This window comes from Talpa occidentalis, unplaced genomic scaffold (genome assembly GCF_014898055.3).
Source record: "Talpa occidentalis isolate TD23 unplaced genomic scaffold, MPIMG_talOcc4v2.1 talOcc4.8, whole genome shotgun sequence".
NCBI classification, from domain to species: domain Eukaryota; kingdom Metazoa; phylum Chordata; class Mammalia; order Eulipotyphla; family Talpidae; genus Talpa; species Talpa occidentalis.
Window position 1 is genome coordinate 22,735,557 of NW_023605194.1, and position 27,428 is coordinate 22,762,984.

Sequence of the window (27,428 nt, forward strand, 5' to 3'; positions counted from 1 at the left end):
ATAAGGAGTCACAACCCCCAAGTTTGAATCCCAGTTCCATGTCTGACTCCTTTATGGCATTTGAGTGGTTACAGTTCTTCTTTGGACCTAAGATTTTCAGCCATTTAAAAGAAGAGGGTGGGCCTCATGACCCTTGTCCTTGAGAACCTACAGGTTCTCCCAGGCCCAACACCCCAACAAATTCAGCTGCTCACATATGTGTGGAGTGTCCTTTTACACACAAGACAGCAGGGCATTGGAACCCTCCAGAGGTGTCTATGAAATTAAAGTTGCTGGATCTGCCCCACAGAGTAGGCAGGGATGTCCCTGTGGGCCCCAGGGTGGCCCTTCCACCTCCCAGGTGGCCATGTGTGGTCAGACAGAAGATGCAGGCTGAAGGACCAGGTGGGGGAGGACCCCTCCACCCTGGAACCTCAGTTCTGCATGGAGAGCAGCAGCCAGATAGAAAATGGGCCCCTCGAGGGAGGAGCCCTCACCCCGTGCCCAGGCAGGTCCCAGGCGTGTGGTCACCCGTATTGCTTTGGCAGCCTGGGATAGCTGGGCACCACCTCTGGCTCAGCGCTCCCCAGGACAGACCCCCATCTCACCGCAGCAGGGGGTTCCCACTTACTGAGTTCTAGCTCTGTGCAGGCCTGAGCTGAGAGCCTCGCATTCTCCCGCCCAACCCTCACAGTCACCCTAGCGGGAAGGTGGGACCTCTGCTGCACCCATTTTTCGGATAGTCAGCCACTTGCCCAGGTGACACAGCTAAGAAGTGAAGACGGGGTTCCAATCCAGTCTTTCTGAGAACGGATCTTTTCCTTTTTCCAGTAAGTCTCCACACCTGTAGTAAGAACTCAGAACTAAGGGCCAGTGGACTCTCAAGCCCCACCGCTGCTGGCCTGCAGTTGCATCTGCCAGACTGGAACTAAAGCACTGAGTCTCCTGAAAGCCCAGAGAGCACCCGATAAACAGGAAATGCATCAGACCCTCAACTGCTCCAAAGTCATAAGCAAATGGGATCCTCACAAAGCTGAGGACAGGGCCTGGGACCCAAGCTGATGGGAAGGGAGGGGACCTTAGGGACACCCCAGGGTGGCTCCAGGAGATGCTCCTAAAGGGGGAGGAGTCTGCACATAAAGAGATGGTGGAGTGACTGAGTGACCTGACTCCATGCATCGACACAACCCAGTGATCTAGAAAGCTCCTGGATATGCAAGGCCCAGGAGGCTTTGAAGAGGCCTCAGAACGGGGTGGGGAGGCTGTCGCAGGGGCTGCTGTTCCCAGGGTCGAAATCAGGCCACTCAGGCTCTGAGGCTCCAGCACTGGGCTTCTTTGGGACTTGGGGAAATTCCTCTAGAAGGAAGCAGTACACAGGCTGCCCCCCATCAGCCTCCCTTCCTCCACCCCGTAGCGTTCACTGAGCTTCCTGGCAGGGAGAGAGGCCCCGAGCAAGTGGAGGGGGCTGTGATCTGAAATAATCAGGGAAGACTGCAGAGCAGGACATGGCCCTCAGCTAGAAGCCTGCATCTCCTGGACTCCTGGTGAAGAGACATGAAAACTAGAGCAAATACCTGGTTTTCAAAGAAACAAGGTCAGCCTGGATGCCCCGGTCATGGCCCAGCCACACCCAGCAGAGGGAGGCTGGCCCAACCTACCCTCCATGCTCCTGAGAGGATAATATAAAAATAACAACACAGTCTATTGAGCACCAACTGGTAGCTAGTTGCTGGGGAGACAGCAGGACACAAAACAGACAAAAAGCCCTGCTCTTATGAGGCTTATAGTCTAGGGGAAGTGACATGCAACAAACAATACAAATACAGAGTGTGTTAAAAGTGGATAAACACTGAGATAGGATATAAAGGCAGGTGGCAAGTGAGGACCTAAAGCAGGGGAGGCAATTGGCCATCCTAGATAACTTGGCCAGAGCCCTCACTAAGGAGGTAACAGTTGAGTGAAGACCTAAAGGAAACTGGGATGCATGGTGTGGATACCTGAGGAGGAACATTCCAATAAAAAGAAGCAGCAAGTGCAAAGGTCCTGAGGTAGGAGTGACCTGGCATGTTCCAGGCATAGCAGAGAGACCAGTGTGGCTACAGCAGAGTGATGAAAGGGATAAGGTATCACACAGGTGGGAGGGTGATTAGGGGAAGGTCATACGGGGCTAGAAGACTATTATGACAACTATGGCTTTACCTATGAGTCAGATGGGAGCCCCTGAGGCTTGTGAGCAGAGGACGGGCTTGAACTGCCACATGTTTTCACAGAATCGTTCTTGGACAGAGTAGAGAGGAACTAGGAAGCCAGGTTATCAACATCACCACCAGCATAGCAATGCTAGCTACAGCACCTGGGTCAGGCCCATTTTATTTTCATTCTCCAGTTTAAATCTCACAATGGCCCTGAACAGAAAGGGCCTTATTTACCACCCTTTTACACAGGTGAGGAAACTGAGACTTGCCAAAATCAGAAATTCACACAGATGCATCCCCTCCCTACCTGGCCCCACTCACCAGTCAGTTCCTTGCAGCAGAAGTCCCCAAGAGCCTGGTGGCCAAGTGTGAGCCCAGGGCTCTTCTGAAGACAGACCTAACCAGACTTCTCTCTCCTACCCCTACCTCTCCCCAACCCCCATCTTCCAACCCCATAAATTGACTCCCAGTTTCCCCACCTCCAAGCCACCTTCCAGGCCTCCAAGTTTTTCTCATACTCTGCTCCAGCTGCCTCATCATCCCCCGCACTCCCAACTGCCATGCAAATTCTACTCATCCTTTGAGACACAGCCCAAGCTCTGCCTCTTTGGGGAGTCCTCCCTACCTGCCTCCAGCCTGGGGGCTCCTGCATCATCCCGGCACGTGGCTGCCTGAGCATCACATGAGCTCAAGGCCGGGGGTGAGTGCTTCACCTGTTTCCCCAACATATTGTCAACCAGGCAGTGCTCAGGTTCAAATCCTGCATTTGCTGTGCTGGATTATCCTAGCATAGTTCAAATTTGTCCTGCACAATTTTATTCTAAATCATATTTCCTTCATGCATGTTCACAGATGTCCCTATGTCCTTGACCTGGGAAAGATCTGTGTGGAACCTCAGGCTGGCAGGTGCCACCACACTTGAGAACGAAGCCCCTAACTAAGAAGGAGATGTGTGCAGTATGAGGAGGTGCATGGAGTAGGACTAGACCTGAGTTTGTGATCTTTTCTGCCTCTCACCTGCTGTCACTTAGCCTGAGTGTCATCTGTCACCAGGGCAAACGCTGCTCTGGGTGTTGCAAGAGTAGGAAACCATACAGGGGTGATGCCTGGCTCTGCACATGCCCCTAGAAACACAGTAATGCCTCCCGCTCAGGTCTGTCTTTGGAAGAGCCTGGGCATTCACACATGGCCATCAGGCTCTTGGGGACTTCTGCTGTAAGGAACAGAGAACCCCACTCCTGGCCCCAGGTCTCACTCTAAGCCTGGCCGCTCATGTCAGAGGCCTGCTACACGGCGCCCCCACCCCACTGTGTCTCAGCTCACTCCTTCCCACCCCACCAACTGCCCTGGCTTCCTTGCTGCAAGGCCTTCCTGCCTGATTAGCCAAGCCAGCCACATTTGCAGCAGTTTCTGAGAAACAGGTGGAGGGGGCAGGGATCTTTGAGAAGTAAAAGAGTGGGGTGGTTCCACAGCAACAAGACAGGTCAGAATAAAGTTTGATTCCAGAAGCTAGGCAAATATGACAGCTTCCAGTCTTTGGGAGTATTATAAGATGCTGGGTGAGGGGGGACTTCAAAATCCAAGTCCCTGCTTTATAAATAAGAGGCCCAGAGAGGGTAAGGGACTGGCTCAAAGCCACACAGCAAGTGGAGGAGCAAGGATTCTGATCAGGGCTGTGAATTTGCCCATGGTCCTGCTTTTCCTTCTCCTCTTGGCCCTCCTCATCAGGGACCGGGCTTAAACTGGACTAGTGGAGAGACAGAGTCTTCTAGGAGGCCCCCGGCCCTGTGTCCCTCAAAAGATACCAAAACCCTTTCAACCATTAATCCCAAAAAGCATGATGCCTGACATCTGTCTCTCCAGTGGCCTTCGAGGAAACCATTGTCCAGGGTCTGTGACAGCTGCCAAGTCAATTGATTAAACTTCATGGTCTCCTGAGGTTATTTGATCTTCACCTATTGTCACTGTGTCAGTGGCTGCAAAGTTCTCAAAACCAAAATGCTGTAACATATGGGTGAGGGCAAGGAAGCCAGGACACAAGTACCCTCAGCCTTCTGCGGTCAGCACCAAGGCTCACAGAACCGCAGGGTGAGAGTCACCCAGCCCGCAACCCTGGGGCTCCCACCTCCTACAGACCCCTCCAGGGCAGCTGATGCCCAGTCACCTGGGGGAGTCCTTGGCTCAGTGAGGAGACCCTCCTCCACACCCCGACAGACATTCAAGGACAGGGGGCTCACTACTTTACAAATTAGAAATGTGCTAGCAATAAAAGCACAGAATATGCCAAGCTGAAACCAGCTTCCCGGGTGACAGCTGACCTGTGGCCACACAAGCAAAGGTCTCCTCTTCCTCAGGGACAATCCTCAGGCCCTATCTGAGTACACTCTCAGGCCCCTGACAACCCCCAAATTTGCTCTCCTTGGCCTGCGGGCCCCCAATGTCCACCTGGCCTGAGTAGTGAGGGGGTCTCCTGGTCCAGGTCGCATGGCTCTAGATGTAGGTCATTGCTTTCTCCTGCCCCCACCCCACACCCAAGCCCCACACACGACTATGGGAATGTCCAGCCATTCAACCACACTAAACATGCCAGATGCGGAATCAGAGACGGAATCAGAGACGGAACCCCGCAAGGGACCGAGTTACGAGTCCTGGTCCTGAATCTCGGACACTTGCCTAGTTGAATCGTCTCGCTTACCAGTGAGGAGTGGAGGATCCGGCAAGGGGAGGCCGTCACCCTGGGTCAGCCAGTTTAGCCCATCCTGGCTCAATTTGTCCAGTCAGAAGGCCCCAGCACACCCCCGCAGAACAAGGAGGTGCTGACGACATTGTAACTGAGAGGACTCCTTGGGGCCCCAGAATCATTGCAGCACCAGTTACCAGACTCTCACATGCTCCCAGCACCCCAGGCCCAAGCTCAGAGCAGAGTGGGGGTGCTCTGCCCGAAGGATGAGAAGCCCTGAGCCCTCCGTGCCTGCACCTGCTGGCAGAGTGCGGGGCGCAGGGGCGGACAGCCCAGGGCCTCCTTGGGTTATTTATAAAGTATTTTCGAGTGACTCAGGCACAGAGCTGCCCAGCAGGGGCCATTCCCTCGGAAATGCAGTGAGTGTTCCTGGGCTCCTGAATCCCACCCCGGCACTTAATAGCTCCTCCTGGAAAGGCTGAGGCAGGAAACTGGGGCCAGCTGGAGTCTGTGGGGCTGCTGCGATGCCCTCACCAGGGGTCTGAGCTCCAAGCAGGAACATGAGCCCTGGCAGGCACGCCTGTGGGGACAGATGGAGGACCCCAGGCAGGGGAAGGAGGGCCTCCACCACACACCCTCCAGCACAGACCACATGCCCCTTCCTGGTCAGGGGCATTCCCCAGCACTGCCCCAAGCCCAGCGATAGACAGAGCCTAAGAAGAGAGCTCCCGCCCCCATGTCCCCAGGCGCTGGTGCTCCCACCTCCATCCTGTGTGTACTGCTCTCCACCTCCGCCAGCAGACTGGCTATTTATATCACTCTGGAAAGGGAGCCGAGCCTCCCAGCTTCCTGCTCCTGGCAGCTCTCTAATTACTTCCTCAGCGGGGTGCCGCCTGCCTGGGCACCCTGGCTGGGGCCACCACAAATACCAGTCCTTGCCCTCACACCCAGCTTCCCACGGAGGCCGCCCACAGGCCCTTGCAGGAAGCATGACCTGCCAGGTTCTCTTGTGAGCCTGAACCAAGGCATATGGGGAGCCTGGGCAGACACCCTCTCCCTGCAGCTCAGCCACAGCCCCACAGGGCCACCTGACTGTTGCGCAAACCTCCTGTGTGCCCAGCACACCCTGCAAGAACAGGGAGGGCAATGGAATGAAAAAGGTGCTGTCTGCCCTCCGGGGAGGTGAACTCATAAACAACTCATCACGCAATGAGGGGGACAAGTACGTGCTAAATTAAGATGCAAGCTGGGCGCCAGGCCTTCAGGCTTTCCATTTTTCTCCTCTACTTTTTTTCTTATTATAAAGGAAATTCATGTTCATTTTATTAAAATTGTAAATGCAGAAAACAAAAGGAAAATGACAATTCAATCTTTATCCAACCACCCTTGTCCTCTGAGACCCAAACTTTTTTGTGTGTTTTTGGGATTTTTTTTTTTTTTTTTAGTTTTTTGGAGTTTTGTTTGCTTTGTCTTTTTTTTTTTTAAGATTTATTTATTTTTATACAAGAGCTGGGGTACAGGCCAGAGGCACAGGAGGGTGAGAGGATTCACCAGAGACAGAGCGGGGAGCAGAACAGGCAGACGACCGAAATACACTGCTGAGGGGAGCAGCAGGCAAGACAGGAGAGGTCTGCTGAGCCATGTGGGTAGCTCCCTGGCCAGGGATGGAACTCAGGCCATAGTGGTAATAGCACTAAGATTTAACTCCCAGGCCACGAGGGAGGCTCTGGGACCCAGATTTTTTAAGGGAAGGTCAGGCTGAAGGGATCTTAGGGTCCCTCCTCCATTGACCTCCAGAGAGAGTCACTGGAACAATCAAATTTCAAAAGAAATGGACAGGAAGGTTACAAAGCAAGATAATATGCATAGTTTAACATATTTATATAAAAACAAAAATCAAAATCTTAGGAAATTTTTGGAAAGATACAGAATAAAGAGTTAACATTGGTCAACCAAAGGGAAACAGGAAGAATGGGGGTAAAGGCAAAGCTGTTATCTTCTCCTTTTTCTAGAACTTTCCTTATTTACAATTATATCAATAAGCATGTATTTATATATAATTGTTAACATCTTTAAATTGTTTTTAAACTTTTTTAAAATGCTCATAAGTAATTTCCAAATTTTCTATCATGCTGTATTATCTTTGTACTTAAAATGATGTAATTCTAAAACTAGAGGGAAGCACAGCTGCTATGGAAAATAGTTTGGCAGTTTCTCAAAATTAAACATAGAATTACCATATGACCCACCATACACTCCTAGGTAAATGCTCAATAGAATTAAAAACTGGGATTCAAGCAAATATTTGCTCCCAAATGTTCATAGCAGCACTGCCCACAACAGCCAGACAACCCAAATGTCCATCAACGGGTAAACAAATCGTGGTGTGTACATACAATGGAATATTATTCAGCCATAAAACGGGATTAATTCATGCTACAACATAAACATTATGTAACTGAATAAAGCCAGACACCAAAGGTCACATGCTGTATGATGTCTATTACATGAAACCACTGGAACAGGCAAGTCCAGAGAGAGGAAAAGCAGATCAGTAGTTGCGAGCGGAAGAGCAGGAGCAAGGGAATGGGAAGGAATTACTTCATAGGGAGGGGGATTCTTCGGGAAGGTCTTGAAACTAAAAAAAGTTGGTGGCTGTTGTGAGTGCACTGAATGCCACTGACTTGCACGTCTTAATTGTGTTTTGTGACTTTAACCTCTATTTTAAAAAGAAAAGAGACACACCACGGAAACACTGGCAACTTATTGAACAGGAGACAGTATTTGCAAACCACCTATCTGATAAGAGCTTAACATCCAAAATGTATGACAGTCTCTAAATGATATTCAGACAATTTCATGTGGACATTGATATGGTTAGACTTGAGCCTCTCATCTTGCTATTTGTTTTCTCTCTGTTCCATCTTTTATTTCCTTTTCTACCTTCTTTTGGGTTGAATATTTTTGATGAGTCTATTTTATCTCCCTCTTTGGCTTGTAGCTCTAATCCTTGGCAATTCTTGTCACAGCCCACCTTCCAGTGGTATCATACCTCTTCACGGGGGTATGAGAATTACAACGATATACACCATTTCTCCCCTCCTGGTCTCAGGTCCCCCACCTGTGTTGTCAGCTGGAAACCTTCTCCAAGCAGTAAGTTGGGGAGACTGCTGAACTCTCGGGAGTCAACGTACATTGTGGCCAGACGCCCAGGGTCCTGGAAACCAATGCTCCATGCATTTGGTCTGTTTGTTTTACTTTTAACTGTTTCAGATGGAAGGACAAAGTCAGTCTCTGTTACTGCACCTTCTTGGACAGAAGCAGAAGTCCTCACTGTGGGTACCAGGACACGAGGACTCTGGGGCTGCAGGCTTTGCCCAAGGTGAGGTGGCCCCTAAGTGACCAGAGGGAACTGCAGCCAGATGCCCCACACGGCCCTGGTGTTCTTGTCTCTGCCCTGCAGCTCCAGCACGAGCCACCCTGAGAAAGCAGAGCAGGGCGCAGATACAGGCGGCTTTTGCCACCACTGCAAAAACTGCTCATGGCAGCATCTTTGGAAGCCAGTGCAACGATTATTTTGCATAAAGGTGCCTATTAAAGAGTTTTCTGCATCTCCCAGCCTTGCCTTAAATGCTCCCTCACATCTTTAGAAGGCTTGTTCCTGTGGTGTTTGCTGTCTGTTTGCCAGGAGGAGAGGGTCTGCTGCGGTGGCTGGAGCAGCTTCCCACAATTATCCGTAATCCACAATATGACGGACCGACTGACGCTTACCCCTCCATGAGTATTTTCTGGTCGAATCTAATGACATAATAGGTGCAATTGCTGCAACTCCTGTGTGTGTGTGTGTGTGTGTGTGTACGTATGTGTGATATATGTGTGTGTCTGTGTGTTGATTCGGAGGCAAAGGGAAGGTCCCCTTTTTCTATCATACTGTTCAGCTCACCTTAGATCTAGGAGGTAATCAGCTTAAAGGAGAGTAGTACTTTCCTTAAAATAACTGGGGCAGCTCAGGCCCTGACGCCAACCAGAATCTGTTGGGGAAGGAGAAACCAGAACAACCCCATGTGCCTCCCCATCTCAGTCACATGAGCAGAGAGGAGTTTGGAGCCCAGTTCTCTCCCAAGTCCTTGCCTCTACCTGCTGACCCCAGAAATGCTTTGCTGAGAAATGAGTCTGAAAGCAGCAGCACTTTCATCCCTACCAGCTGCTTGTCACATGCAGTTTCATTTGCGGCTTGCCCCCCATGGCCGGGGGTCAGTCATCACCACCCTGGCCCAATCTCCCGCTCCTGGCTGTAAACTGAGCCTGGGATATTCACAACGCCCTCCCTCAACCCCCAGGGTTGGTTGTTAAATAATGAACATGATGCCTCTGGCACAGGCTGGGAAATTGAATCTAAACTTTCTTCCCACACTCAGATCCCATGCGCTTCCTTATTCAGAAGGTCCCTGACTTCCTATGGTTTGATTTGAGATTTTTTTGCTTTTCAATGTGCAAAAGTTATATGTACTCAGTAGAAATCATACTTGGACCACTCGGTCACGAGGGGAAACAGCCAGTACTCTACAGACCGTTTTTCACACTCAGAGTAGTTTTCTATAAATGGCAGGAGCTACTCAGCCCCTTATTATGAGGAGTTTTAAAAATCCCAATAGCCAGGCCGTGCCCACCCCCTTTTCCCTACCAGATCAATTAAATCAGAATCTCTGGGGTGGGGCCCAGACATTAGGATTTTTTATCACTCCCAGGAACTTCTAATACTCAGCCAAGGGTGAGAAACAGTGATCTTGTCCAAGAGACAAGAACAGTCTCAAGTGACCTTCCCCATCTGTGACCTCGGCACTTCCCACCGGCTCCAGGAGGCGCAGCGGTGAGGATGCAGGACCAAGACGAGGGACTGGAAGTGAAGCTACATTTAAGGAGAAGGGGTGCGCTCCTGGGTCACGTGCCCTTCACTCCAAGCCCGTGAGGTTGAGTGCCTCCCGGCTCACCCCCACAGCCCAGCTAAGCCCGCCCCGGGCACGCACTCCCACCCCTGTAATTGAAGGTTCCAAAGAGAAAAGCAGTCCCAGGGCTCCCACCCTGCTGCCAACTCGGGAAAGCACCTTCCCCTTGAACAAGCCCTCTGCTTCCTTACTCAGGGTCAGACTCCAGCCCCCTGCCCAGCGCCTAGCAACTGATAGGCTACCTGACTGAGAAGGTGAAGGAGACACAAGGTGACCCTTGCTGCCAGCCAGCCTCTGCCCCACTCCCTGGAGGTGGCCCCTGCCCAGGTGACAGTTCCAAGATTCAGAGGAGAGACAAGGCTGACAAAGACAAACGTGAACTTTCCCCAGGTGTGCAGCTGGGCGAGGGAAGGCCTGGAGGTGTTCTCATGCCCTGAGCCTGCTGGGGGCCTCAGCTGTGCCCACAAGGGGGTTGTTCATAACAAAGATCCATGGGGGCTGGGGTGGAGGCTGGAAGGTGAAGTGTGGTTCCCCGCCTCACCCTAGAAAACATCATGTGTCTGGCCCCACTGGCCTCTAAGCCAGCACCTCTTCTTAGTGGCTCTTAAATTTGAGTGAACTCACCAATGACCTAGAAATTTCCTGCATATTCTGCCGTGGTGGGTCTGTGTTGTAAACCAGTGCCCCCAGGTGTCTCTGATCCTGGGAGACATACTGTGAGACCCACTTCCTTGGGCCTCGGTGCCAGCACCTTGGTATTGTGCTCCCCACTCATCCCCCACCCCCAGCACATACTCAGCCCTCCCTCCAGAGAGGGGAGAGGAGCTAGTGAGCTCACGCACCCCAAAGGAGTTGGCGGGAGGGCACTCAAAGGAGATCAAGACCCACGGCCTTCACTAGCTCCTCCCACCCAAGACAGCTTCAATGTCCACAGGGGCCAGGCAGGGCAGTGCTGAGGGAAGAGGACAGGCTTGATGCCAGAGAGTGGTGGGGACTGCAGCCAAAGCTGGGGGCCTGGGGTGGGTGCCCATCTGAGGAGGGAGGGGAGCAGCCACTTCTCATGTACACCCACCCTCAGCTACTGCTATGGAGGAATGCATTTATGAGGTCTTCTGATTTGTTGAGAAAACAGAAATCAAATTTTTATGGGCAGCTTTCAATTCTGAAACTGCAGGGACCAAAGCAATAACATCTGAAGGGCCTAATCCTATCTGCGGGCCGTTTACAATTGTTCTAGATGGTGCTCTTCCAGCCCACGGCCGGGCCCACCAGCAGGTTCCCAGTCAATGTTGCTACCTGAGCAACAATTGAAGACATGTGATGGCTAGGAAAGAGGACAATCTGCCCTGCCACATCTAAGCTCGGCCTCTCGTCAATGAGACAGGGCCTGTCCCACAGCACCAGCCCCACACGCTCTGGAGTGGCTGTGGACCAATTCCAACCTCATCTCATGTTCCCTGCTTGTCCTCCAAGTGGCAGATCTCTCTGGGATCTCTGGCTTTATCCACTTCTTCCTGAAGCCCCAGCCTCTCCTGCTTCCCTCCAGGCCCTATTCATTGGGTGCCCCGCCTCAACGCCCCGCCTCCCCCCCCCCCCCCCCCCCCCCCCCCCCCCCCCCCGTGGAGGGGTGTCCTCACTTGAGGCCACTCCTCAAAACTTTTGCTCAGACCACCCTGCTCAAGCCCAGGCCCAGCTCCACTGAGCCCCTCCTAGGCCATCTGCATTTGAAAGTGATACAGTAGCTCTAACAATAGCTCATTACTAGGGATGGTCATTTTATTCCAACTTGATTTAAGGAATTGTTTTGTATGGGGGCTAAAGGTCAGCCTTTTCCTCAGAAGAATCTCCCTTCTTATGAGTCAGCAACCCGAGATGTGTTAAGAAATGTCTCTATCTCAGACCTCTGTGTCCTATAATTCTGGCACAGAATGTGACTCTGTGAGATTTGATGAAAGAAGACATCTCTTCCCTTTGACAGATTTTATAACAAGCCCCAAAGTCAGCATCAGTAGCTATGCAGGAGGACGTGCATAGGGGCAGAGGATGTGCTCCCCTTCACCAGACTTGAGGTCTCCTCAGACAGGCACGGGGTGGACCTGACAGCTTGGGTGAGTCGGGTGACATGACTCTGGCAAACGGAAAGGTGGTGGCAGACACTGTTAATGCCTACCCTAAGCTACTTCCCCCTCTTCCTCACTACAGACTCTGGTTTTGTTCTAGCCCCAGAAGGTGAATCATGACTGGGTTAGAGCCAACACAGTTATCTGGTTTGCTTTCCCCACATTCTCACTTGCCCCATTTCTTGGCATCAGGATACAATTATAGCCAATGAAATCCAAGATAAATCTGCTAAAAGGCTTCTTGCTTCCTGATAAGAGACAGACACTTAATGAAAGAAACGATCCCTTCCTCCTCCTTATTGTCCTGAATGCAGTTGCATGAGGGCATGATGGCTGGAGCTGTGGCAGTGATCTTGCAACCAATGGGTAATAAACTTAAGAAAATCAAGCACATGAGGATGGCAGATAAGAAAGGGCAAAAGAACCTAGGTCCTTGTTGACATTTGAAGATGTTTAACTCTGGCTATTTGGGTCTTCAGCATATCCCATCTGACACGAAGGGCAGAAACAGAGAGACATAGGCTGCAGGTCTTTCGTCACATGAACGACCTGATAAGAAGGGGCAGGCCAGACAATGAATGGAGGATAGCAGGAGGCAAAGCACAGTGGCCTCACCAGGCCAAGGAATGGCTTCTCAGCATTTTCCGCACTACCTGGTCGACCAACAGATGTCTGAACCCGCTACTCTGGCCCACTGCTTTGATGGCCTTCCAGAGCTAGAACAAAAAGAAATGTTGCTCTTCACTGTCACAGATACAGGGACTGGGGTTTTGACATGCTAGGATCCTAGACAGAAGCAAGAAGCTAACCTGCTAGGCAGTGAGATTCCGTCACTTCAGTCCACTACTAAAAAACATCTATATTCATTGCAAATATAGTCCATGTGTTAATCAATAGGGCAGGCTTGGAAGTTCTTATATTCTTTTCTGATAGTAAGTTACTGTAAACTTTTTATATTAGAATGACCTATTAAAGTCAGGAAGTAAGCTCAAAATCCACATGAATTAAAGATCAGACACCAGGCTTCAGATACATTTCTCACTTGTGGCAGGCTGGAGTGGTGTTCACACTCTGTTGTCAGGAGTGCTCTGGGGGAGAAGTTGGAGGCTCATAGCAGCCTTGATCCAGTTTATCAGCAGGGAGGGTTTCTCTTCAGATCATCCAAGGGGCAGATCAGAAGGGGTACCTCGAGATCTATTAAGACAAGGAGGGCCGAAGTCAGAAAAAAGTCATGCATATCTGTTCAGGATTTATGGGCAGAGGGAAATCTGGGTTCAGGGATAGAACTGAGTCCTGAAATCCAGAACCATGTAGAACCAGGCTGTGGGACAAGCAAATAAAAGGAGCACGCATCCCTGAAATAAGAGCTGTTTTGCCATCGAGTTTCTTCATGCCCACCTGCAGCAGGTGAATCACAGTGGGAGGGCGCTGCAGCTGGTCCCGGGCATGTGGCAGGAGTGTGGCTGCAGCCAGGGTTCTCACGGTGACTCATGCAGGAGTAACGACCACAACAGTTTTCACTTGAGAGCTTGCCATGTGCCACACACCGAGCTTGCCATGTGCTAATGTCCTATAATTATCCCACTTAACAGATGAAGAACTGAGGCCAAGTGAGGTTAAGTCAGTTTCCCAAGGTCTCACTGCTGATAAATGGTCCAGGGTTTCAGAGTCCAAGCTCCGAATCAGCTTCTGGAATCTCAATCTGCCCACATTCACCTCTGCTCCTCCTCTCTGCTAACTCTTCCCACCCACCATCCTGCCCTTTGCTCCCACCATGTGGTGCCCGGAACAGTGTGGCCGGTGCCCAGTCTTTCGTCACTGCCATGCCATGACCTGATGATGGCCCAATGTTGCCTTTTCTCCCCCAGGAGCACTGTCAGCTCTCCAGGGACCGTAGCCACTAGCCACGCTTTTAGCTGCAAATAAATGAATATCCGACTGAAAGTGGCTCCTCTAATAAGGGCCTTTATATCCTACAACAAGCAGCTGGAGGCAGGGGACTTCCAGGCGATGTTAACTAAGCGGCTCAACAAACTCAGGGCCTTGGGTCAGCTTCCCTGGCATTTTCTTGGCTTTGCCCAGTGTGTTCCAAAGAGGCCTGCAGTGGAGATGAACAGCCCAGGTTCACACAGCGACAGCCAGAGACAGGAAGGGGCCCTTGTCTTAGGAGCCATGAACACATTCCCAGGTGCTCCCTGTGAGGTTGTGATTTATAGTAATAAATAGATATTTGGTCTTTGTCCCTGCTCCTGGCACAGAGCTCATAAAACCCTTGGAATTTCCTGAGTGATAAGAGCCATAAAGGTGAAAGGAGAGTATTTTGTCATTGATAACAAGGCCTTTTCAAGCGCACCTGAGTTCATGTTAATGAGGTGCTTTTTGGGAAGCCCCTAGATAACCAAGCCTGGGATGAGGGCTGGTTGCCAGGGGAGGCAAACATGTGATTAGAGGGTAGAAAACTCACCCCCACTTCCCCAGCCCAGGGAAAGGAGGGGCTGAAGGTTGAGTTCCATCACCAACAGCCAGTGATTTCATCAATCATGACAATGCGATGAGGCTTCCATAAAAAAGAAAAATGTGCTATAAACCCTAACCAAAGGGGTTCAGAAATCCTTCGGGTTGATGCTAGGAGGGTGGCACCTCAGAGGGGGCCCCTTCTTCCCATCTTGCCCCTTGCATCTCCTCCACCTGGCTGCTCCTGACCTATCTCCTCTAAAATAAACTGGTGATCTAGTAAGTAAACTTTTCCCGAGTCCTGTGAGCCCTTCTAGCAAACTCATTGACCCCAAAGAGGGGGTCATGGGAACTTATCATTTATAGCTAGTAGGTCGAAAATAATCTGGAGTCGCCGTTGGTGCCTGAAGTCGGGTGGGGGTGGGGCGGGCTCATGGGGCCGAGTTCTTAATCTGTAGAGTCTGAGGCGAACTCCAAGCAGACACAGAACTGAATTGTACGACACCTGCCTGGTGTCAGGAACCCCCACGCCCTTGTGTCCAGAAGCTAACTCTTCAGAGCAGCATTGAGAAGAGAAACAGATTTTCCCTCCTGCCCCCTGGGCATGCTTATCTGGCTGGCCAGTGTTGCACCACAGACCCAGTCCTAAGGCAAGCACTAGTCAGAGCCTGAAGGGCCATGACCGTTTTGGCTGGCCCTGAGCGAACACTACAGTGGGGGGTGGGCCCAAGCCCTGAGAGTGTCTGATTTAGTTGGCCTGCAGTACCCCTCGTATTCACAACCTTCTCGCAAGCCATCAGGGGTGGAACACGAAATTTGGATTAGTTAACATGTGGCTTTTGGAACTGGGAAGGGGGTCAGTGAAGTACTGTTGGCCAATCCCCAAACAAAATTTGATTCTGTCTGCAAGAAAGGATTGCTAGCGAGTGGACAACCCCAGGATGGGACTCAGGGGCCCCACTGCTAGGCACATGATGGGTGGTGAGCACTGCTGGTAACGAGAGGCACCCGTCCCCCACAAAGATGGTTTGTAACATCCTCCCGCCCCACCCACAGCTATGTCAACTACCTTATGATATTGTCAACCTTGAAAATGTGTTTCCTTTAACATGGGTATATTTGTCCATGTATATCCCTATTTTATATGTAGTATATGTATAGAGAGAGAGAAAGAGATGTTAGCTGGGAGCAGTGTCAATCCTAAAAATAGTATCAATAATTTTAACCATTGTTTCTTTTGGCTATTTGACCTGGGCCTGCCAGCTCCTGTGATCAAGCAGAGGTTCTGACGTGGACATGATTATCATGTGGGAAGACACTATTTGGCATAAGGATTAAGAATGCAGGCTCTGGGGCCTCCCTGATGGCGCAAGGAGTTAAGACGCAGCCTATGATGCTTTCTGCAGCCACTGCAGCATGAGTTCAATCCCCGGCCAGGGAGCTACCCACATGGTGCAGCAGACCTCTCCTGACTCACCCGCTGCTCCCCTCACCAGTATGTTTCAGTCAATCTGCCTGTTCTGTTTCCCACTCTGTCTCTGGTGAATCCTCTCACCACCACCCCCACATACCTCTGGCCTGTACCCCAGCTCTTATATGCATAAAATAGATAAATCTTTAAAAAAAAAAAAAAAGAATGCAGGTTCTGGAGTTATGTCTTAGGGCTATGATTCAGGTAGAGCTGTTCTGTGATTTAAGCAGATCCTTAATTCCAATAAGCCTCAGTTTCTCCATCTGTAAAATGGGGATCATATTAAGTTCTGATTTTGGTGTTCTAGCCGACCCTGAGTTCCAATCCTAACTCATGCAGCTTTAGAAAATTCCCTTTCCTTCTTTGGGCCTATATTTGTTTATCTGAGAAATGGAATAAAAAAGGCAACCCTATCAGGATGTTGGGAGGTTACACAACATGGGTATGATGATGGGATGATGAGGATACATAGACAGTTCATACCAGAGTCCTCACTCAATAGAGTGCCCACAGAGCAATGTCTAGTGAGTATACTTTTTTGGATCCTTGAATCCAAAAAATTCAAGGATCTTGATATGACAGCAGCCTTCGGATGTCTGAGGGACTGTGATCTGGAAGAAGTCTTAGACTAGCTTGGTGTGACCCCTGAGCCAGAAGCATCGCCACAGGGTGGGCAATCTCAGAGAAGGGGATGTAGCTATAAGAAAGATCCACCCCCCACACCAGGAACACCTCACAGCTAGTGACCCTGGACACCCAGATACTTCCAGGAAGAGGACAGCTGAGCCAAATTCCCACCAGCTCTGAGTACTGCATGCACGAATCCAACCAAATCCCAAAATGTTCAGGAGCATCTCTTTAACACTCTTCCAACTTCAACATGCATAACAATCACCTCAGGGCAAGTCCCAAAAGCTTACACCAGACCCCACTCCTAGAGATTCAGATTCAGTGGTTCTGGGGTGAGGTCTGCATTTTCAGCAGGATGGTACAGACTCAGCATGGTCCCAGGATGCAACTTGAGGACACCTGGCCAATAGGCCCACCTGCTGCGGCTTCAGGAGCCACTGTCAGAACTGAGCCTCAGTTAGGGACACTGCATACAAAGAACCACTTTGAGATGGGCCCAAGGAATCGACCCCACCCTGGAAGGTGCCCAGAAAGGGAACAAAGCAGGTGCTAATGAATTCCGGTCCTAAATCAGAAGGTGTGGTGCACCAGCACCTGGGAAGGAGAGAAATTATTCAATGTGATTGCTAGGTGGGAGATGAGACAGCATATCAGGGTGCTCCAACAGGCACCCACACAGCCAGCCCTGGGTGGGAAACCTGGGGAGATGATGAACAAGTGGAAGGCAAGAGTGGCAGGAGCCAACTATGGGGGGGTCACCATTCATGCTGAAGTCTGTGAATGGCAACCCCAAGAGGTGCTCACTGCAGGGATCCCTAAAAATGAGGCTACAGATGTATAGTCCAAACCCCTTTGCACAGCACTCAAACCTCCTCCCAACCCCGCATGCTATTGGTGCCTTTTTCCCTAAGTGGCACTTCCTGGAGCTGCTTTATTTGCAACAACCAGAATTCCATAGGCAAACTTCATTCCCACAGTACTGGGCTCCAGCCACGTGGCTTTCACCAGTCCAAACTCACCTGGCTCTTGTTCAATTCACCTGCCACAGCCCTGCCCCTATACCTTGGAGAATCCCGCTCAGCGTTCAGGTTCCAGCGTGTCTCTTCCTGCTTTCCCAGTGCCCTGGGCACATAGCAGCCTGGCACACTGCCATCAGTCCCAGCCTATGGGCACCCCCAGCACTGTGCTGTATTCCAGAATGGAACTGAGCATGACCAAATAGCCTCACGAGGGCAGGGGTCTTTGTTTTGCTCACTGGTATATCCCAAGCACCAGGGACAGTGCCCAGCATACACAGGAGGTGCTATGCAAACATTGAATGAATGAATTTTGCAGAACAGATGTTGCCAACCACTTCAACCAGGTGAACCAGCAAATCTTCCTAGGATCCATGTTCTCAACAAGGGGAGCAGACTCTTGGGAACCCCTCTTGGCTATGCAAAGGTGAAGCAAACAGACATTCATCACCCAGAACCTTCAGTGCCCTACAAAGACCACCACTCCCAGTCTCCTTGGTACTCAGAAGCAATTACTGAAGGAGCAAGGGGGTAAACTTGCAAAGGATCCACAATGTCTCCTGCTCAAGCCCCATACAAAAAAGGATGTGCTGAGAAGGGGGCTGATGCTGAGATCACGGTGCCACAGCCTCCAAAGGGAGGGGGCACACGCCTGCCCTGAGCTAGTCCTGATCATGGCCCTGAAGTCTTAGGGAAGCAGAACCAGTGGGAACCAGAGTTGACTTCCTCTTAGGACCCTGCTCCACAGGCACTGAGGGAGCAAGAACAGGCAGCCTTGCAAGCTGCTTGAGAACCAGGCCACAGCATCCCTGCACTGCAGCAGCTGGAGAGAGGCATAGGACTACACAGTCTGGGGCAGCCTCAGAGCCCAGCAGGGGGGTCCACGAGTGTAGAGGTTCCGCCCTCTCCAGACACCTCACTGCGCACTTCTATGCAGGGCTGGGCCCAGTGGAGTGAGTAAGCACCATGGATTCTTGGGTAATTTAGGAGTGAAGAGGTCTTGCTAGGGAGATGCCAGCAAATAGATTTTTTTTTTTGCATGATTAATTGGAAAAATAAGAGCTATGATATCATTTTGGCAAGCTGATAATTTAACACCCATTCAAGCCATTGTTTTTAATTATTTACACAACACGTATTTAGCAAGGATGAGGAGAAACTGATTTTCTCTTATGAAACTTGAAACCTTTCTTTAGGTTCAAAATAATGGATTTATTGCAAGCGTTTATTATAGGCAATTTTCCAAACCTGACAGCTTCCTAGGAAGCATAGACACCATTTAAAATTTAGGTACTAAAATAAATCATTTGTGCCTGGTAAACAGTTCTGCGCTGGCATTAATCAGTTTCACGGTCACAACTGACTGGGGTGGTGACTTGGTGACTTGCAGAGCGAGGGCTCCAGGTGGGTGGCACAGCTTGCTGCTCTATCATGTAACCAGCTCATCATCATTAAAAAAAAAAAAAAAAAAAAAGAACAACTATAGAAGTAGGTCAGAAGCAGTTAGGAAGGGTTTTGTTTTGCTTTTTAATTTCTACTTGAGTATACTTCTTCAGTCTTAGCCAAACCAATTTCTTTAGGCCAGTGGTGAGCAAACTTTTTCTCTAAAGGACCAGATAGTGAGTATTTTAGGCCTTGCCAGCCACAAAGCAAAAGTGAGCAACTGTCCCAGCTAAAGGGCTATGTGGTCTTTTTTTTTTTAACATTTTACATTTAGAAATGTGAGAACTATTCTTAGCACTCAGGCGGCACCAGACCAGGTGGTGGGCGGGATCTGGTGTGTGGACTATCATTTGCCAACTCCTGATTTAAATCATTTATTGAGGGATATGGAAACCCACTTTCCCAGGGCCCAGATGCACGACCTATTACAGTGAGGTTTGGTCCTTTATTAGGTCAATTTCATAGGTAATGACCCCTTAAAACAATTCTGAGTAAGATACTACCCCAGGTTTGCAGAACCTTTTACAACTCCTTCCCCATCTTAATAAATGCTGCCATTACCACCGAGCCAAAAACACAAGTGTCTTAACTCTATTCCTGCCTTTCCTTCTCACTATTAGCCAAAAGGTGGAAACCACCCAAATGCCATCAACAGATGAGCAAATGAACAAAATGTCGCCAATCCATACCACGGAATGTTATTTGACCCAAAAAAAAGGAGCGCAGTTCTGCAACCTGCTGTAACAAACTCTGAAGATACGACACTCAGTGAACTAAGCCAGACACAAAGTGAAAGCACTGTGTGATCCTGCCCACATGTACTACCTAGCATCGTCAAAGTCATAGAGGCAGGAAGTACAAGACACTATCAGGGTCTGGGAGGTAGGGGTGGGGAGTTAGTACCTAATGGACCCAGCATTTCTATGGATAAAGAAGAATCGGGAAATGGAAGGTGTGGTGGCAATGTGATGTAATGCGTGCGCTCAGTGCCGCTGGACTGTACACTTAAAAATGGCTACAGTGGGCCTCCCCTGGTGGCACAGGCGGTTGAACACAGTGCTGTGAAGCTGTCTGCAGCCTCTGCAGTGCCAGTTCGATCCCGGCCGGCGCGTGAGGGTCCCACATGGCATGGCGGACCTCTCCTGCCTCGCCTGCTGCTCCCCTCAGCAGTGTGTTTCAGTGAGTCTGCCTGTTCTGCTCCCCACTCTGTCTCCGGTGAATCCTCTCACCCTCCTGCGCATCTGGCCTGTACCCCGGTTCTTGATAAATAAATAAATCTTTTTAAAAAATGGCTACAGTGATCAATTTTATGTTATGTATATTTTATCGAAACCTAAAAATATTAAAGGCACCAAAAAAAAATTTTTTACCCCACCTCCCAGTGCCATCCCCCCTAATCCAAGTGACCATGATTTCTGGCCTCTTATTAGCCTCCTGGTGCCCCCCCAGGTCCCTATATTGCATTCCCCACAGATGCACAGACATTAGGTGACCTCTTCCTACTTACACCCTTAAGCCCCCATGATTTTACTCAAAGCACTGAGCACTATGAGAAGTAGCCACACTTGTTCAGGCATTGACTGTGTTACTGGGTCTCCCTACTCCACCCACCCCCCATTAGTTTAGATCCCGTGAGGGGAAGCAAGTCAGGGCCCCTGCCTGTTCCATTCACTGCTGCATCTCAAGTCCCTAAAAGAGTGACCAGCCCAAGACAGGGGCTCAGTTAGTCACCGCTGACCGACCAACGCACTTACAAGTACTTGTCACAGCCCATGTCCGGTTAGTCTGGCCCGCTACCCTGTGATGTAATCAGAATAAAAATATGGGAAACCTCTTTGCCAGGGAGCACACGGAAATCCAGAGAGGTGAAGGGGTTCACAGCTAGTCATTGGCGGGTTCTCCCCCGAGCAACCAAGGCGTGGCCACAGCCACTCCACTGCCAGCGCCTACCCTTCCCCGGCTGCGTGGCTTGAGCAAGCCCTCAGGCTCTCGTCTTTGAGAACAGGACTGACGGCCCTGCCCTCATTAGATTACTAGGAGAATTAAAGGAGATGGCACATAGATAGTGCTTGGCACAATGCCTGGCACGAAGCACTAAAAACATAGTTACTGACATTGTTCATTCATCTGAGGTTAGTTTAAACGGTACACTCAGTGATAATGACTGCCAGAGCTAGGGCTGGTTCTCGGGCTCTGACCTCGGACCCAGCACATCAGCTAAAAGCTCCAGTGCCCCTAGGCCCTGTTGGCACTCTCCAAACACACCCTACCCTCGATGGTGAGCCCAGGACAGACTGGAGCTGGCACCATTGTGGGGGATGAGAAGTGCCCCATGTGGGTTCTGTGGGCCTCGCTGCCTGCCTTCAGGTCCAGCCCTCCTACTGGGCCCCCAAAACCAGCTCAGCAGCAAGGGTCAGGCCCTGAGTTGCTGTCCAGTTCAGGGGACCCTCTTCACAGACGCCCCTCAACCTCCCTGCCTGTGGTCTGGATGACAGCAGGGATGTTTGCTTTGACCTGGGCTACCTCGTCACTCAAGCTCCCAGCACACAGTCAAAATGCAGTAGAAGACAGGTCCCCATGCTGCATGGGAGCCTGCTCCTCTGTCTGCACAGGGCCAGGGCACGGGCAGGGGGAAGGGGAGGGGCAGGGAGGTGGCTCTCTGAACTCACAGATCTAAGATGGGCACAGCTGAGCGCAGCGGGGGCCCACTCTTAATGGAGCCCAACTTAGCTCTGGCTGCTCTGCGGCCTTGGGGTCCTCTCCCCTCTCTGCCCCTTGTCTCCCAGAATATCCACATCCCTCATCCTCCCCATTTGCCCCACCTTAGTGAACATTCCCAAGCCTTCCCCTCTGCTCCCTCCATCCCCACATATTCTGCCACTCTAGGCAGGATGACCAGCCCCTCTTCACCATGGGGTGGGGGAGAGCATGAGTTTGGGCCAACTGCGGAGCCTTGGGAAAGTTGCACAAACCCTAGAAGCCAGGTAGTCAGCATCAGAACCTCTGTGCTGGAAACAAAGAGAGGCCACTCATCCCAGAAGAGCAGGGCCTTCCTTGCTGAGCCTGCGCCCTGAGCTGGCTCTGTTCTCATGCTCCGCCTTCCTTGGGCACCCCCGTGAGACAAGTCCTCTAATAGTCTCCAGAGTGCAGAATCAGGACAAACAAGACAGAAGGTCCCACCCGACATCACATAGTTCAGTAAGGGTACGGCCAGGTGTGGATCCAGGTACTCCACTCCAGCCCCACGATTCCTCCCAGTGGCTCCAGCAGACCCCGCTGGGGTGTGCACGCCATGATCCACCTCATTGCCACCCCTGGCAGGGATTAGGGGCACAAAGGGGCTGGGCCCGGAGTTCTTTGATCAGCCCTGCCAGATGTAGCATCTGCCACCCCAAAGGTCAGATGGGCCTCACTTATGAGGTCCCGCCAATGGACATGGGAACCACTAATGAGAGCATCATGACAGACGAAGACCAGCGTGCCAGTTTCCGGGGACATGGTGCCCTCTCCAGCTCTCACGCAGGGGCATAAGAAGGGCCCTGGGAGAGGCAGTGGGCCCCTGCTGGGAACAGGTGTCCTGGCTCCCGCCTCCCCTCCCTCCCACTCCTTGGAAAGTTTCATCCTGGCCCTTTCCTTCCTCTGTCCCTCCTCAAGGTCAATGACCTGACTCTAGAGATCCCTGCCCCCCAGAGCAGGGGAGGACTGAAGAAGCAGGTCCAGCATGCCCACCCTCTCCGTTCCACATGCCTGTTTGACAGATGAAGTTACTGAGCCCCGAGCAGCAGAGACCCACAGACTCACAGAACGCAGCTCTTCCTTGGACTTTAAATCATCTTGCCAAGAGGATCTCAACAGTGTAGTACTATCCCCTGGGACAGTTCGAAAAGAGTGGGGTAGTTGGGCACTCGCATCCCTAGGGGCACTGTGGCACTTAATAGGCAGGGCTCAGGAACGCTAGATGCCCTGCGTCGCTTTAGAAGAGTTCTGCATCGTGAAAACTTGGCCACCACCACCATCAGTTTCTATAAATGAGGAGCCAAGTTTGATGGGGTCAAGGTCCCTGTGGCAGACGTCTGCCAGTTGCCATCCAATTTCCCTCTCCATTGTCTCCATAGAAAAAGAACCCTGCAGTATCCAAGCACCAATGAACTCAGAGATTCTGTTTCCCCACTTCCAGGGGCCTCTGTGAACTGTCTGCAAGGTCGGTCCACGAGACTAAGCTGGTGTCTGTGCCAGGCTGCTGGGAAGTCCCGAGGGCAGGGTGTGCCTCTTTCCTGCCCTTCCCTCTCTCGCTGCCGCTGCAGGGGGCACAGGCAGCATCAAGCAGCACCTTGGGCCTGGAGAGATGCCCTAAGTTCAGCAGAGCTGCAAGACGAGAGGCCCTGGGCCCTGGCAAAGGTGCAGTCACCACCCAGCCCTGTATGACCTGCCTTCAGAGGCCTATGTGTGAAAGAAATCGGCTCTTATAAAAGCTGCTGCTGTTTGGGCGATTTCTCGAGTATCTGCAACTAAACTGTCATGTAACTGGCGCAGATGAATATTCATCAGACATTTTTTGAGCATCTACATGTGTCAACCAGCATATTGGGACATTCAGAGGCATTATCTTAGGATATAATCTTAGGAGGTGGCAGTTTTTTTAATCCCATGTTGCAGATAAACTGTGAAGAAACCAAAACCAAAAAGAGGAAGTGACTTCCTTATCCATGGCAAGAAATGGGCAATTGACAGACAGAGCCAGGGCTGAAACCAGACCTCTTGACTGGTTGACTATGGCTGCTCCTGTTTGGGGCATGAGAGAAAAATGGGGCCAAGAGAATAATTCCCCGAGCATGGCCCTGTGCATGCTGCATGACTGGCATGAGTTCTTGGCCAGCACGCATCTTTGTGATGAAAATGTACCAGGAAGCCACAAAGCCTCCCTCTGTGAGTGAGGCAGGGTCAGGCCATGGCTCACCCAGGAATAAGGCCATTGTCACTCATTCTTCATGTGAACTCCTGGTCACAATGGACAGGTCATTCATGCCCGTTCTCCCCTGAGGACAATGGTAGGAAGATGGACCCAAAATTTTAGGAAAACTTCCTGGTGAAAATGGCCTCCCTGGTGGTGCAAGGGGTTAATCACCACACTATGAAGCGATCCGCAGCCTCTGCAGCACGAGTTTGATCCCCAGCCAGCCAGGGAGCAACGCACATGGTGCAGCAGACCTCTGCTGTCCCCCCCCACTGCTCCCCTCAGCAGTGAATTTCAGTCAGTCTGTCTGTTCTGCTCCCCACTCTGGCTCTGGTGTTTCCTCTCATCCCCTGCATCTCTGGCCTGTACCCCAGCTCTTGTATGCATAAATAAATCTTTAAAAAAAAAAAAAAAACCTTCCGGGTGAAAGTCCCAAAGCTCTAAACCATTACAGAGCATTTGGGTTAAGTCTGGTGAGAAGATAAGAACCCAGATTGCTACACCCACCCTACAAAACTGCTTTTGTCTGGAGGACATTTGCTTCACTGAGAGAGACAGGTGATGGAGCAGGAGCTCTGCTTTGCTAGGGGGTAGGGAGGAAGGGCAGGGCCCAGACCTAGTACAGGAATCTGCACACGCACACCCGGCGCAGGCTGCACCACCACACGACTAGCGATCTGTTTTCTTTAAGCTAAAACCCTTGCTTTGAACTGAGATTCCTGCCCTGATGACCCCCGACTGAGCGTCAGATACTGACACAGCACCAGAAACCTGCCTCTTCTGGGAAGAAGAGGCTGCCCTCTTAGGGCTGGAGGGGAAAAAGAGCAAAGTCATAGATGGGAGCTCTGAAAACCCAAGCCCTGCACGAGAGCAGGGTTACACCCTCTGGCTGGGACGCAGAGGCAGGAAATGAACCCTATGTAAACCAGCACTCACATGTACCCATCGGTGCGGTCCAACGGTGGACCAACGTGGGGCTCCCCCAGAGCCAGTGATTTGGGGGCACAAGGGCAGGAAAGTTAAAAACATTAATGAAACAAACCAAAAGTCATTTTCTATTTTATTACCACCGAGCTGTAATTCGAAATCCTATCAGTGATAAAATCTCTTTCCCTAAAAAAATCTCTTGTTGATCTAAGTTCTAAATAAACACTATGGTGACTGTTGGCCTTTGATGCATGTTAACTTCCAATTAGCACATTTTCATTACAAACCCTTTAATAAGTGTCATTCTATGTGACAGTTAATTCAGAAAGCTCCCAGCTATCTGGGCAGACTTTGATACATGCAGACTTAGCTACACATGTGGATTTTTTTTTAATGAAAAGATCATTTTTTGAAAGCAGTTTTATGTTTACAGAAAATGGAGCCACATCATTTCCCCTATTATTAACATCTCTCACGAGTTTGTCCTAGTGCATGACCCATTACTAAAGCCCATGGCTTCTATTAGGACCCACACTTTGCATTGTCCATTCAAAAGATTTTGACAGAAGTACACTATTACCTCAATTACAGTAGCCAGTATCATCTGGACTCATTGCCCTAACAAGGATTATCCTCATGCTTCACCCAGGCATCCCTTTCCACAATCCTGGCAACCACTGATTTTTTACTGTCCTCTTAGTTTTGCCTTTTCCAGAATGTCATGGAATTGGAATCACATAGAAATACTTTTGTCCCCCTGCAATATACATTTAAGTTTCTTCCAGGTCTTTCTGTGCCTTGAGAGCTCATTTATTTTTCTTGCTGAATAATATTCCATCACCTGGATGTACCACAGTTTATGCATTCATCTGCTGGAGGACATCTTGCCTGTCCCCATCCATGTGTTTCTAGGATACATTCCTAATTATTGAGAATCATGCAATTTGTGCCCTCAAACCCTTCAGTACTACACATTTCTGCATTTGATGATTAAATTCAAAATTAAAAAAAAAAAACTACCAAGCGTGTGGGGGGCGGGGAGAAACAGACTTCCATCAGTTCCATCATTCACTGGGACAACTTGGAGGTTGATTTTGTGTTTTAAATCAACTGTGGGTCAGCGTGTATTGAAGGACACTTTTGTTTAATAAACCCAATTTGTGCTTATAAGTGGAATATTTTACTAAATTTGAACAGTATCTTTAAAATGGAAATTTCTTCTGTGTTTACTTGTTTCAAAACTAAAGAACAAGTTCAGACAATATGTATTACTGATTATTACATGATTACTAATCAAAATATTTTTGTCAGGTGGCTAATTCTAAGATGGTCTCTGAGACACCTGCCCCCTGGTGTACGTGGCCTGAATAACCCCCTCACCTGAGTGTGGGAGGGACCAGTGAATGGAATTTTAGAATCAGTTGACCCGGTTCATCAAAGGGAGGTTATCCTAGATGGGCCTGACCTGCTCAGGTGAGCCCTTTCAAAGAAGGGGACACAGCAGAGCTATCTCTCCTGCAAGTCGGAATATGCAACCTCCACGAGTCCCATAGTTGTAAGGAAAGGAATTCTGTCAAAAATCACATTTGAAAGAGGACCCCCAAGCCTGGGTGGCCCCATTGCAAATGACACCACAATTGCAGCTTTGTGAAAGCAGGAGAATGGCCCGTGCTGGACTACACAGAAATTGTGAGAAAATAAATGTGTTGTTTAAAGCCACTAGGTTTGTGGGAATTTGCTACAGCAGCAGGGAAAATGAAACCATGTGCCTATGTCCTCAGAGTTGGCAAAAGACAGAGCTGGGAGGAACGCATTCCAGTCCTCACCCCAGGTAAGAATCCTTATCACTGCTTTGCAGGTGCTATGAACAGAGACATTAGGTGTCTGCCAATGCCACACAGCTGGTATGAGACCAAGCCAGGGTGGGGAAAAGCTTGTCTGGCTTAGGCTGCAGTGGGTCTGCAGTGGGTCTGCTCCATGAGCCTGCGGTGGCTGGTGGGTTGAACACCCCCCTGCTGTGGTACCAGGTCCTGTAGGGACTTGTGACCCCCCGTGGAGAAGGCAGTTCTCACTCTCAGACACCCAGACAGGCTCCACCTCAACCCCACCTGGTCATCTAGGTGAGCAAGTGGAGAAGCATGTCCCGGTCCCTGGCCAGCTCAGCTCTCTGATTTTTTCCTTTACGTCACCTTGGCCATTATTTCATTTGCACATCTTGCCTTGCCCTGGCTTCCCACTCGATGTGGTCCTGATGGGCTCCCAGTGCCTGCCAGCATGCTGGGCACGCAGTCATGCTCAATGACATCTGCTGAGTGGATTATGGAGTGGAAAGTGATGACTTCCTCCTCTGGGAGCTGTAGCTGAGATCTGAAATATCAGGCCCAGGAAACTCCATCCTATCTCTTCCTTTCCCATGGCCCCATCTCCAGGCTCTAGGGCTCCCTTCAGGGACTACACGCCCACCCTTGCTAGCTCTGTGCCAAATCACCCCACTCCACCAAGGACTTCCAGAACAGGAGCACCCTCCGCCAGGTAACCTGGAGTCTCCCAGGTTCCCCGACACAGCACCTGCTCCCTCTGCTGGCGGAAGTGGGCAAGTGCATGGAGATCTCC

General features: G+C 50.5%; 1 long non-coding RNA gene across 1 annotated transcript in view; it reads right to left on the minus strand.

Annotated features, from left to right (window-relative positions):
• LOC129144977 (uncharacterized) overlaps positions 1-23,025 on the minus strand; it is a 35,685-nt gene extending 12,660 nt beyond the window's left edge. The window contains exons 1-2 of the long non-coding RNA XR_008549903.1: positions 22,736-23,025; positions 12,963-13,114 (exon numbers count right to left, since the gene is read on the minus strand). This is a non-coding gene — a long non-coding RNA (uncharacterized LOC129144977). The remainder of the gene's footprint in view (positions 1-12,962; positions 13,115-22,735) is intronic.
• Between the last annotated feature and the right edge of the window lie 4,403 nt (positions 23,026-27,428).